This window comes from Triticum dicoccoides, chromosome 5A, assembly GCF_002162155.2.
Source record: "Triticum dicoccoides isolate Atlit2015 ecotype Zavitan chromosome 5A, WEW_v2.0, whole genome shotgun sequence".
NCBI lineage: Eukaryota > Viridiplantae > Streptophyta > Magnoliopsida > Poales > Poaceae > Triticum > Triticum dicoccoides.
This window is the reverse complement of record NC_041388.1, coordinates 235,107,372-235,118,836: the sequence shown is the minus strand read 5'-3', so window position 1 is coordinate 235,118,836 and position 11,465 is coordinate 235,107,372.

Genomic DNA, 11,465 nt, shown 5'->3' with positions numbered 1-11,465 from the left:
CTTGGCCATGTTATTTTGAGAAGACATAATTGCTTTGTTAGTATGGTTGAAGTATTATTATTTTTTATGTCAATATAAACTTTTGTCTTGAATCTTTCTAATCTGAATGTTCATACCACAATTAAGAAGATTTGCATTGAAATTATGCCAAGTAGCACTCCGCATCAAAAATTCTCTTTTTATCATTTACCTACTCGAGGACGAGCAGGAATTAAGCTTGGGGATGCCTGATACGTCTCCAACGTATCTATAATTTTTTTTATTGCTCCATGCTATATTATCTACTGTTTTGAACTATATTGGGCTTTATTTTCCAATTTTACATTATTTTTGGGACTAACCAATTAATCGGAGGCCCAGCCCAGAATTGCTGTTTTTTGCCTATTTCAGTGTTTCGAAGAAACGGAAAATCAAACGGAGTCCAAACGGAATAAAATCTTCGGGAATGTCATTTTCTCACCGAATGTGATCCAGGAGACTTGGACCCTGCTCCAAGGAACAAAAGAGGCGGTCATGAGGTGGGGGGCGCTCCCCCCTAGGGCGCGCCCACCTGCCTCGTGGCCCCCTTGTTGCTCCTCCGGCATACTTCTTCCTCCTATATATACACACGTACCCCCAAACGATCAGAAAGGGAGCCAAAAACCTAATTCCACCGCCGCAACTTTCTGTATCCACGAGATCCCATCTTAGGGCATGTTCCGGAGCTCCGCCGGAAGAGGGCCGTCATCACGGAGGGCTTCTACATCATCCTATCCCCTCCGATGAAATGTGAGTAGTTTACCTCAGACCTTCGGGTCCATAGTTAGTAGCTAGATGGCTTCTTCTCTCTCTTTTAATCTCAATACAAAGTTCTCCCCCTCTCTCGTGGAGATCTATTCATTGTAATATTCCTTTTGCGGTGTGTTTGTTGAGACGATGAATTGTGGGTTTATGATCAAGTCTATCTATGAATAATATTTGAATCTTCTTTGGATTCTTTTATGTATGATTGGTTATCTTTGCAAGGATCTTCGAATTATCCGTTTGGTTTGGCCAACTAGATTGGTAGTTCTTGCCATGGGAGAAGTGCTTAGCTTTGGGTTCGATCTTGCAGTGTCCTTTCCCAGTGACAGAAGGGGCAGCAAGGCACGTATTGCATCCTTGCCATCGAGGATAACAAGATGGGGTTTATTTCATATTGCATGAATTTATCTCTCTACATCATGTCATCTTGCTTAAGGCGTTACTCTGTTTTTAACTTAATACTCTAGATGCATGCTGGATAGCGGTCGATGAGTGGAGTAATAGTAGTAGATGCAGAATCGTTTCGGTCTACTTGTCACGGACGTGATGCCTATATACATGATCATGCCTAGATATTCTCATAATTATGCTCAATTCTATCAATTGCTCAACAGTAATTTGTTCACCCACCGTAGAATACTTATGCTCTTGAGAGAAGCCACTAGTGAAACCTATGACCCCGGGTCTATTCTCATCGTATCAATCTCCGTCACTTTAATATTGTTCCGCTATTTACTTTGCCTTTACTTTTTACTTTGCATCTTCATATCAAAAATACCAAAAATATTCTATCTATCAGATCTCACTCTCGTAAGTGACCCTGAAGGGCTTGACAACCCCTAATCGCGTTGATTGCGAGTAGCTATCGTTTTGTGCAGGTACGAGGGACTTGAGCGTGGCCTCCTACTGGATTGATACCTTGGTTCTCAAAAACTAAGGGAAATACTTACGCTACTCTGCTGCATCATCCCTTCCTCTTCGGGGAAAACCAACGCAAGCTCAAGACGTAGCGGGGATCATCCCTTTAACGAGCCGTAAGTGATCAAAAAAATACATAATAGTAAAGATATTCTACCTTACTTCCGAGGAAAATAACCGAAGCGTTTAGCTTGCATTTCGGATCTTAGCCCTTCTCAACAGAGCTCGTCTTCAGGGGACCTTCTTCCGGAGATGATGGAGAGCGGAACGCCTCCCCCGGACTCCCCTGCTCAAGAAGCGGGCGACCATGAAGTGTCATCACGGAGGGCCTCTCCAGATCCAGTGAGGCCAGAAGATAATCCTATAGTCACCCGACGTCCCCAGCATCCAGCTCTTGAAGAGAGCAAACAAAGGAGTTCGGCGCCATCTGGTATGCGGTCGGACGCACTGAGGGATCTGCTAAAGCGAGCGACCATCTTGGAAGAACACCGTACGTTGATGGGTACCGTGATGGGAAGTATTTCGTCTGCCGAAAGCGGGTTGCATGACGCCTTTATGAGTCTACTAACGGGCTTTCAGGTACATAAATTGATATACATTTGTGATAGTACCGCACATTTTTAGGTGTGCTCTATGTAGATAGTAGCCCCTAAGACTCTGGTTGTTGCTGAGAGCGGCGGCAAACAGAGGATCGTAGTCCAGTGTAATAACTAGACTGCTTTTATGTGCAGGTGGTGGAAGCTCCGGTGGCTAGCCGGACTGATGAGTTTGCCGAACTAAAGCGGCAACTGGATGCGGCGGATGCCGACATGGAGCTTGTTAACAAGCGGCTTGACGAGGCACAGGGTAAGTGATGTTTTCTGGTGAATATCACATAGTAAGAGCAGCGTGATGCCAGTATCTTTAATATGTGTTGACTGCAGATGGAGCTGCCACCCGTGGAGACCCTTCGGGCGGAACTTGCCCGAGCCAAAGAACCAGCAAGGAGTAGTAATGCGGCTGCTTTGAAGGCGGCCGAAGAGTTAAGACCAAGAAGGCCGTGCATTGAGAGAGCAAAGAGCAGATGGCCAAGATGGCAGTAAAGTTAAAAGACACTGTTGACCGTTGCCAGTTCCTTGAAGAAGAAAACCGAGCGAAGGCAATAGACCTCGAAAAGTCCATGATGGCGACCAAAGACACCCGCTCTGCCATGAGAGCGAAGAAGGAGGAGCTGCGTGAAGCCGGTGATATTGTGGCTGGGAAGCCCTTTTTGTTGTGAAGGAAGTTCGGAGATCTACGGTATGCCCCTCTGGATCAGCTGTGCAGTTCGGCAGACGCATATCTGGATTTGACAGCGAGTGTTGTCGATGCGGCCGAATACTTCCGAGATCAAACAGATCGTGAACTGGACAAGCTATTCTGGTCATAGTTTAACGTTCCTGAGCGTCCGCTTCCACTAACTGATTAGCTTGCCGAATGGGCCGAACTCAATAGATTGTCCGGACTTGCCATGAGGTCCGTCGTAGATCATCTGTGGCCAGAAAAGCCGAAACCGAACAGTTATTTCAGCTTAGTGCAGCAGTTCCTTGGTGCGGTGCCGCGCATCAATGCGATGAAGAGGTCGGTGTGCATAGAAGGCTCGCGGATGGCCCTTGCCCATGTCAAAGCATACTGGGCGGAGATGGATGCTACCACTGTTGCGGCGCAGGGTTCGGCCATAGGCCGAGTGGCTGCCGAGCACTATTTTGAAGAAGTTCTTGAGGGTGCTCGTTTGATGGAAGCCTAGTGCTCGAAGAATATTATGTTTGAGTGACGTGTATTCCCATTGTAAAAACAATTTTTTATTGAATATATCAAGGATGTATTTATACTTGTGCCCGAAAGTATTGTGATGCCTCCTGTGCGGCCGTTTATGTATACATGTATATAACCTGAAAGATTGCAGTCGTCGGCTTCAGCCCCCACGCATATAATGCGAGGGTGTTTCCAGAAGACGTGTATTCACACTTAATCCAACGTCTTGGTCCTAATAAGGAGGTGATAGCGAAGCGAACTAGGCAACCGGACTATAATGCTTTAACACTTTCACTTAGCCATAGGAGTTTGATAGTGGGGCTACTATATAGCCCCTAGTGGCTCCGCACTCACCCAAATTCGGGGTGCGTACATGCCCGGCCGGGAAACGACCCTTCATTAAGGCGGAGGGATTCAAAGATTCTGATAGGTCATCGATTGGTTGACCAGTCTCGCGCTATATCATGACAGCCAGTTTTCGGCTTTCTCTACTGAGGTGCTCGTCCGGATAAACCAGGGCACAATCGCAGTAGTTCTCCTGGTGCCGCCTTAGCCGATAGGGCGGAACGTAAGGCAGCAAAACACAGGAGCCAGGCAAACCCAACATTTGACCAAAGACATGATTCGGAGTTGACGCATATAAGGCAAAACTAGTGACGCCGAACACTCCCTAAGGTATTGGTCTTTATGGTGTAAACCGGGCCTAAACAGTGCCCTTTGTAAGAAGCCCCTGGTGTTCAGGTACGTGCATTGTTCTAGCGTGGCCACATGCCAAGACGTTAGCATCCTTCTCAATTGTACTGAGAATCCGAGGGATGTGTATCAACAAGAGATAGTAAAAAAGGTTGATGCAGGGTCTTAATCTAAGAAGAATCCTTTGAAAGGGTCCCTGCTGCATGTCTGCGCCTGTGTCTCTGTTGTGCCGTATCCTGGACGGGTGTAGCACGATGGTCATCTGTAAAATAGAGGAACTTAGGTGAAAAGTTGTCGTGCAAAAAGGTAGGTTTTAAAGAAACCATGTGCAGTTTAAGATGAGTAAAAAATGCCACTTGTCTGCGCGCGTTGAGCCCCTTGTATTTGTAATAGGGGTGTGGTTATCAAACATGTATGAATTACATATAGCTGCGCCGGACTCGTCTAACCGTGTTCGTGGTCTTTACGACCTATCGAATGCTTTAGTTGGTGAGGCCGTTTTAGTGTGCGGCTGCCAAGTCAGCCGCACTCTCTTCAACATGCAGGGATCGCTCAATATTTCCATTTACTGTAATGATGCCACGTGGATCGGGCATCTTAAGCGTGAGGGAAGCGTATTGGGGTATTGCGTTAAAGCGAGTGAAAGCTTCGCGTCCAAGTAGTGCTTGATAGCCACTTTGGAACAGAGCAATGTGGAAGGTTAAATTTTCGCTACGGAACTTGTCGGGGAAGCCGAATACAACCTCTAGTAGCAGGGACCCCGTGCAATGAGCCCCTGGGCCTGGCGTTACTCCTCTAAAGGTAGTATTGTTGTGGCAAATTTTCGTTTGGTCTATCCCCATTTTGCGGATTGTGTCCTAATATATCAGGTTTAAGCTGCTGCCGCCGTCCATCAGGACTCGTGTGAAGTGGTATCCGTCAATTATTGGATCTAATACCAAGGCAGCCCATCCTGCGCTCCGGATACCTGCTGAGTAATCCTGATGGTCGAAGGTGATTTGTTGAGAAGGCCAGTGGCAGAACTCCGCGGTGATAGGCCCTTGGGCATGTTTATCTGGGAGTGCCGCTTTGCTTCTCCCCTTTATCACGTGTAACACGTTTACTGTTTTGACTTCTGGTGGAAATTTCTTCTGTTCCCCATTGTTTTGCTTGCGAGGCTCATCTTCATCTTCGCTTGGTGTATCCTGCCCCTTATGTTCGGCGTTGAGCTTGCCGGACTGCTTCAAGACCCAACATTCTCTGTGGGTATGATTTGCAGGTTTATCGGAGGTGCTATGGATCTGACATATTTGGTCCAGAATTTTGTTTAAGCTGGACAGTTCATCTCTGACGCCTTTAGGGGGCGGCTTTTACTGACCTGGCCGAGAGCTTCTGAATCCGACGTTTACCGCCGTGCTCTTCAGGCTATCTTCTTTATTCCAGCGCTTATTATTTTTGCTGCGTCATGATTTCCCGTTTCCGTCTCTAACTTCGGATGTACTTGGGTCGCTCGTGCTGCATCGGGCTAGCCAGCTGTCCTCGCATGTGCAAAAGCAGGTCATGAGGCTTGTTAATGCTGCCATTGCTCTCGGCTTTTCTTGGCCGAGGTGTCTGGCAAGCCATTCGTCTCGGACGCTGTGCTTAAAGGCTGCCAAGGCTTCGGCGTCCGGACAGTCGACTATTTTGTTCTTTTTAGTAAGAAACCTATTCCAAAGCTTTCAGGTTGACTCTCCGGGCTGTTGAGTTATATGACTCAACTCGTCCGCATCCAGAGGTCGGACATAAGTCCCTTGAAAATTCGCCTGAAAAGCGTCTTCGAGCTCTTCCCAGCTTCCAATGGAGATTTCAGGGAGACTTTTAAGCCAGTGCCGAGCTGGCCCTTTGAGCTTGAGGGGTAAGTACTTGATGGCGTGGAGATCATCCCCTCGAGCCATATGGATATGGAGGATATAGTCCTCAATCCAGACCCCAGGGTATGTTGTTCCGTCGTATGCCTCTATGTTTACGGGTTTGAATCCCTCTGGAAAGTCATGGTCCAGCACCTCATCGGTGAAACATGGGGTGTGCGGCACCCTGTATCTGGGTGTACCGTGGTGTTCGGATGTTTGTTGTGGTGCATCATATGCCGGAACGCGCTTGCGTGGTCCATAAATGGATCTGGTTGCGCCGTCCTTTTGATGCAAGCCCTCGCATGGATTGCGTATTGGCTCATGTGCGGCGTTGTTCGCCGCTCTGTGTTGGCCGTGAGGTCGTCTATCCGGCCGGATGGCCATTTTAATTTTTGGTTGCGGGGGATCTAAGGCCTCCTCATCGAATTCAGGTAGCAACTTCCGCTTCGGGTAGCTCTTGGTGTGGCAGTTACCGCCGTACTTCGCCGCTATATTGAGTACTTTACTCCATCTGATTCTGAGTGTGTCTTGCGCAGCCTTGAGCCTTTGCTTCTGCTTTTTTAGACTCCTCGCGGTGGCAACAAGCCTTTGATGGGCATTCTGTTTCCCCGGGTGTCTGTCCGGTGTGATGTCGTCCGGATTATTATCTTTGACAGAGTCGGGTTGTTTCGTTTGATTCTCCGTGTTGTCGTGGTCCGGCGATTGTTCACCCTGCTCTAACGCTGGGTCTATATGGTCATTGTTTCTGCCGAGGCGGGATTTGGGGCGGCGCTTACGCCGCCGCGTTGACTGCTTCTCGAGGGGACAACCCTTTGTTGCGTCCTTCCATTCCTCGTCGTTGTTTTCTTTTGGTGTGTCCACCATGTATACGTCATGTGATGAAGTGGGCGTCTGGTGCCCTGTGGGCAGTGGTTCCTGTTCGTCTCCTGCATTGTCGTCCATACCATCGATATTTTCGGAGTCGAAGTCGAGCATATCGGTTAAATCATCGACAGTGGCTACTAAGTGGGTGGTGGGTGGGCGGCGAATTTCTTCGTCATCCGCATCCCAATCCTGCCGGCATAGCTCAGCCAGGATCCTCCTAACAAGGAGATAGACATTAATGAGTTCAGTACGTCGCCGAAGGGCGAGTGCTCAAAAATATCCGTGGAGGTAAACTCCATGATCGGCGCCCAATCGGATTCGATAGGAATGGGCGCAGGCGGTTCAGAGCCCGTGGCCGGAGAAGGATCCGGCAGTTTGACAACACGGCTCTCGTGAAGCGTAAGGTCGATATTCGGCTCGATCGCCGTTGAGGATACGGCCTCCGTGACGGGGTCTATCCACCCATCCATGGATGGCGCAACTAGCTCCGAATTGAGGCTCGGAGCGGCTGCCAGTGCGATCTCCTGAATACGGTCCGATGGCAGAGCTAAATCGTACCCATCGTGACCGCATGGCGCACAAGGCCGGGGCTCAAATCCGTCGAAGATCAAGTCTCCACGGGCATCAGCCGTCTAATTTAAGCTTCCAAACCTGACCTAGTGGCCAGGGGCGTAACTTTCGATCTGCTCCAGATGGCCAAGCGAGTTGGCCCGTAGTGCGAAGCCACCGAACACAAAGATCTGTCCGGGGAGAAAAGTCTCACCCTGAACTACATCACTATTGATGATCGTAGGAGCCATCAAGCCTAACGGAGACGACACAGAGGAACTCTCAATGAAAGCACCAATGTCGGTGTCAAAACCGGCGGATCTCGGGTAGGGGGTCCTGAACTATGCGTCTAATGCGGATGGTAACAGGAGGCAGGGGACACAATCTTTTACCCAGGTTCAGGCCCTCTTGATGGAGGTAAAACCCTACGTCCTGCTTGATTTATTCTTGATGATATGGGAGAGGCTAAACCTAAAAGCTAGCCTATGTTATAATTGTATGTTGTCCTACGGACTAAAACCCTCCGGTTTATATAGACACCGGAGGGGGCTAGGGTTACACAAGGTCGGTTACAAAGGAAGAGATATCCATATCCGTACTGCCTAGCTTGCCTTCCACGCCAAGTAGAGTCCCATCCGGACACGAGACGAAGTCTTCAATCTTGTATCTTCCTAGTCCAACAGTCCGGCCAAAGGATAGAGTCCGGCTGTCCGGAGACCACCTAATCCCGGACTCCCTCACTCCCCATCACTTATTCTCCTTCTTTTTGTCGTGTGGCATGCCGTAACATACGTGTGTGACAGCCAACAATAGGACGACATTCCTGGCATCAATCAATATATATGTGTAAACAGTATCTCTACTATGGAGGACACACAATATTGGGGTGGCGCGCCAGAACGCATCACGGGAAAATGAAGTTCTTTCAAGCACTGCCATATATATGAAGGTCTGTTGTTCACTAAAACGGTCATAACTTTGTTATTCGGAGTCCGTTTTGGACCCACAAGTACTCCAAATGCTCACGACGAGTGTGGGAATCTAGAAAATACTTCTGGCTTGCGCAGGAGGCCCGGAGGACCATCAAATTCGACCCTAAGTAGGACTTTTTACCCTTGAAAGCCAAACAACATCATTTGTCGCTGCTTTTTCAAACAAGTTTCTGAACCCATTGGCACTTCTTTGGAAGGAAATCCGAGAGATTATGGTGAATATAAACATTAGTCTGCCTGGTTTGGATAAACTTTGCATTCTGCACATGCTCTATGATCCGAGGAATCCCATTTGGTTCTAAATTCAGGAAAATAAGGCAAGTATAAACCTTATTCTCCTTGTTTTCGTCATGTGGCATGTCGTAAGGTACATGCATGACAGCCAAAAACAGGAAGGCATTCCTGGCATCGGTCAATATATTGTGGAAACAATATCTCCACTATGGAGGACACAAAATTTTGGGGCGGCGCACTAGAATGTGTCACGAGAAAATGAAATTCTTTCAAGGACTGTCATATAAAGGACTGATGTTCACTAAAATGGACATAACTTTGTCATTTCGAGTCTGTTTTGGACCCACAAGTTCTCAAAATGCTCGCGACGAGTTTCAGAATCTAGAAAATACTCCCGGCTTGCATAGGAGGCCCGGAGGACCCTCAAATTCGGCCCCTAAGGAGGACTTTTTGCCCCTGAAAGACAAAGAACATCATTTCCCGCTGCTTTCCAGACAAGTTTCTGAACCCATTGGTACTCCTTTGGAAGGAAATCCAAGAGACTATGGTGAGTATAAACATTAGTCCGTCTCGTAAGGACAAACGTTGCATTCTAGAAATGTTCTATGATCCGGGGAATCCCATTTGGTTGTAAATTCTATAAAATAAGGACACTATAAGCCTTATTCTCCTTGTTTTTGCCTTGTGGCATGTCATAACGTACGTGTGTGACAACTAATTATAGGAGGGTATTCGTGGCATCGGTCAATATATATGTGGAAACAATATTTCCACTATGGACGACACACAATTTGGGGGTGGCGCGCCTGAACACATCACGAGAAAATGATGTTCTTTCAAGGACTGCCATATGAAGGACCTGTGTTCACTAAAACGGCCATAACTTTGTCATTCATAGTCTGTTTCGGACCCACAATTACTCATAATCCTCGTGACGAGCATGGAATCTAGAAAATACTTCTGGCTTGCGCGGGAGGCCTGAAGGACCATTAAATTCGGCCCCTAATCAGGACTTTTTGCCCATGAAAGTCAAAGAACATCATTTTCCGCTTCTTTTCAGACAAGTTTCTGAGTCCATTGGCACACCTTTGGAAGGAAATCCGAGAGATTATGGTGAGTATAAAAATTAGCCCGCCTGGTAAGGATAAACGTTACATTTTGCACATGCTCTACGATCCGGGGAATCACATTTGGTTGTAAATTCAAGAAAATAAGTCGACTATAAGCCTTATTCTCCTTGTTTTCACCATGTGACATGTTGTAACGTACGTGTGTGATAGCCAACAATAGGAGGGCATTCCTAGCATCGGTCAACATATATGTGGAAATATTATCTCCACTATGGAGGACACAAAATTTTGGGGCGGCGCCTAAGAACACGTCACGAGAAAATGAAGTTCTTTCAAGGACTGCCATTTAAAGGACTGGAGTTCACTAAAACGGTCAAAACTTTGTCATTCGGAGTCCGTTTCGGACCCACAAGTACCCAAAATGCTCACGACAAGCCTGGCATCTAGAAAATACTTCCGGCTTGCATAGGAGGCCCGGAGGACCCCCAAATTCGGCCCCTAACACTACAGGAATCCAGTACTTTGCCGTCTGCCATGGCGGACGGCAAAGGCAGGGACGGCTGACGGCAAAGCACTTTGCCGTCCGCGGCGGATGGCAAACAGTGACGGCAAAGATAGGGTCGGCAAACAGGTCCTTTGCCGTAGGATTTTTGTGGCGGACGGGAAAGAGCCCTTTGCCTACAGCGGCTGACGGCAAAGAGGGGGGACGACAAAATGTTGCACGTCCGCCAGCGTCACTCCGTTAGGCGGCTAACGGCGGCCTTTGCCGTCCGCCAGCGGACGGAAAATTTGAGTGCCTCTTTGCCGTTCGCCAGACGACGTCAGCTATACGTCAGCGCCCGCTCTTTTTTGCCGTCCGCCCGACGGACGGCAAAGGCAAAGTCTTTGCCATCAGCTTGGCTTTGCCGTCCGCCACGGTAGGCAAATTGGCCAAATGGTCCATCCCCAGGAAGCACCGGTGGGCGCCACATGCCCCCTTTGCCGTCTGCCACCGACGGCAAAGGGGTCTTTGCCGTCTGCCGCGGACGGCAAAGAGCCTGCACTGCCTCTTTTTTGTTCTGTTTTTCTTATATCCAACAATTATCACAACAAATATTTCATAGCACATATATATCCATCACATAAATATCCAGCACATATATATCCAACATAATAAATATCCAGCACATATATATCCATCCATCCATACATGGTAGGTTGCACATAGTTCCATTGATCCATACATATTACAATATGCAAAGTTTCATCATAGCAAGCGAGCAGAATACAAGAAGTGCATCAAAGGAAAAAAACAGGAAAAAGCAAGCAATCCATCATAGGAAGCTGGCTTCTATGAAGTGAATGAAACCTGCAAAATGACAAATAAGAAAGTTAGAAAAGGAAGACTAGAAGAAGAATTAGACTAGAAGAAAAGGAATAGAAGAAGAAGACTAGAAGAAGAAGTATATGCCATATATTAGCTAACTTAGGTGAAATGTATCGTTTATGAGCTAACCTAGGTGAAATGGGTGGTTTATGAGCTATCCTAGGTGAAATGGATCATTTTGGAGCTAAGTTAGGTGAAATGGGTCGTTTATGAGCAAACCTAGGTGAAATGGGTCGTTTATGAGCAAACCTAGGTGAAATGAGTCGTTTATGAGCAAACCTAGGTGAAATGGGTCGTTTATGAGCTAAGTTAGGTGAAATGAGTCGTTTATGAGCAAACCTAGGTGAAATGGGTC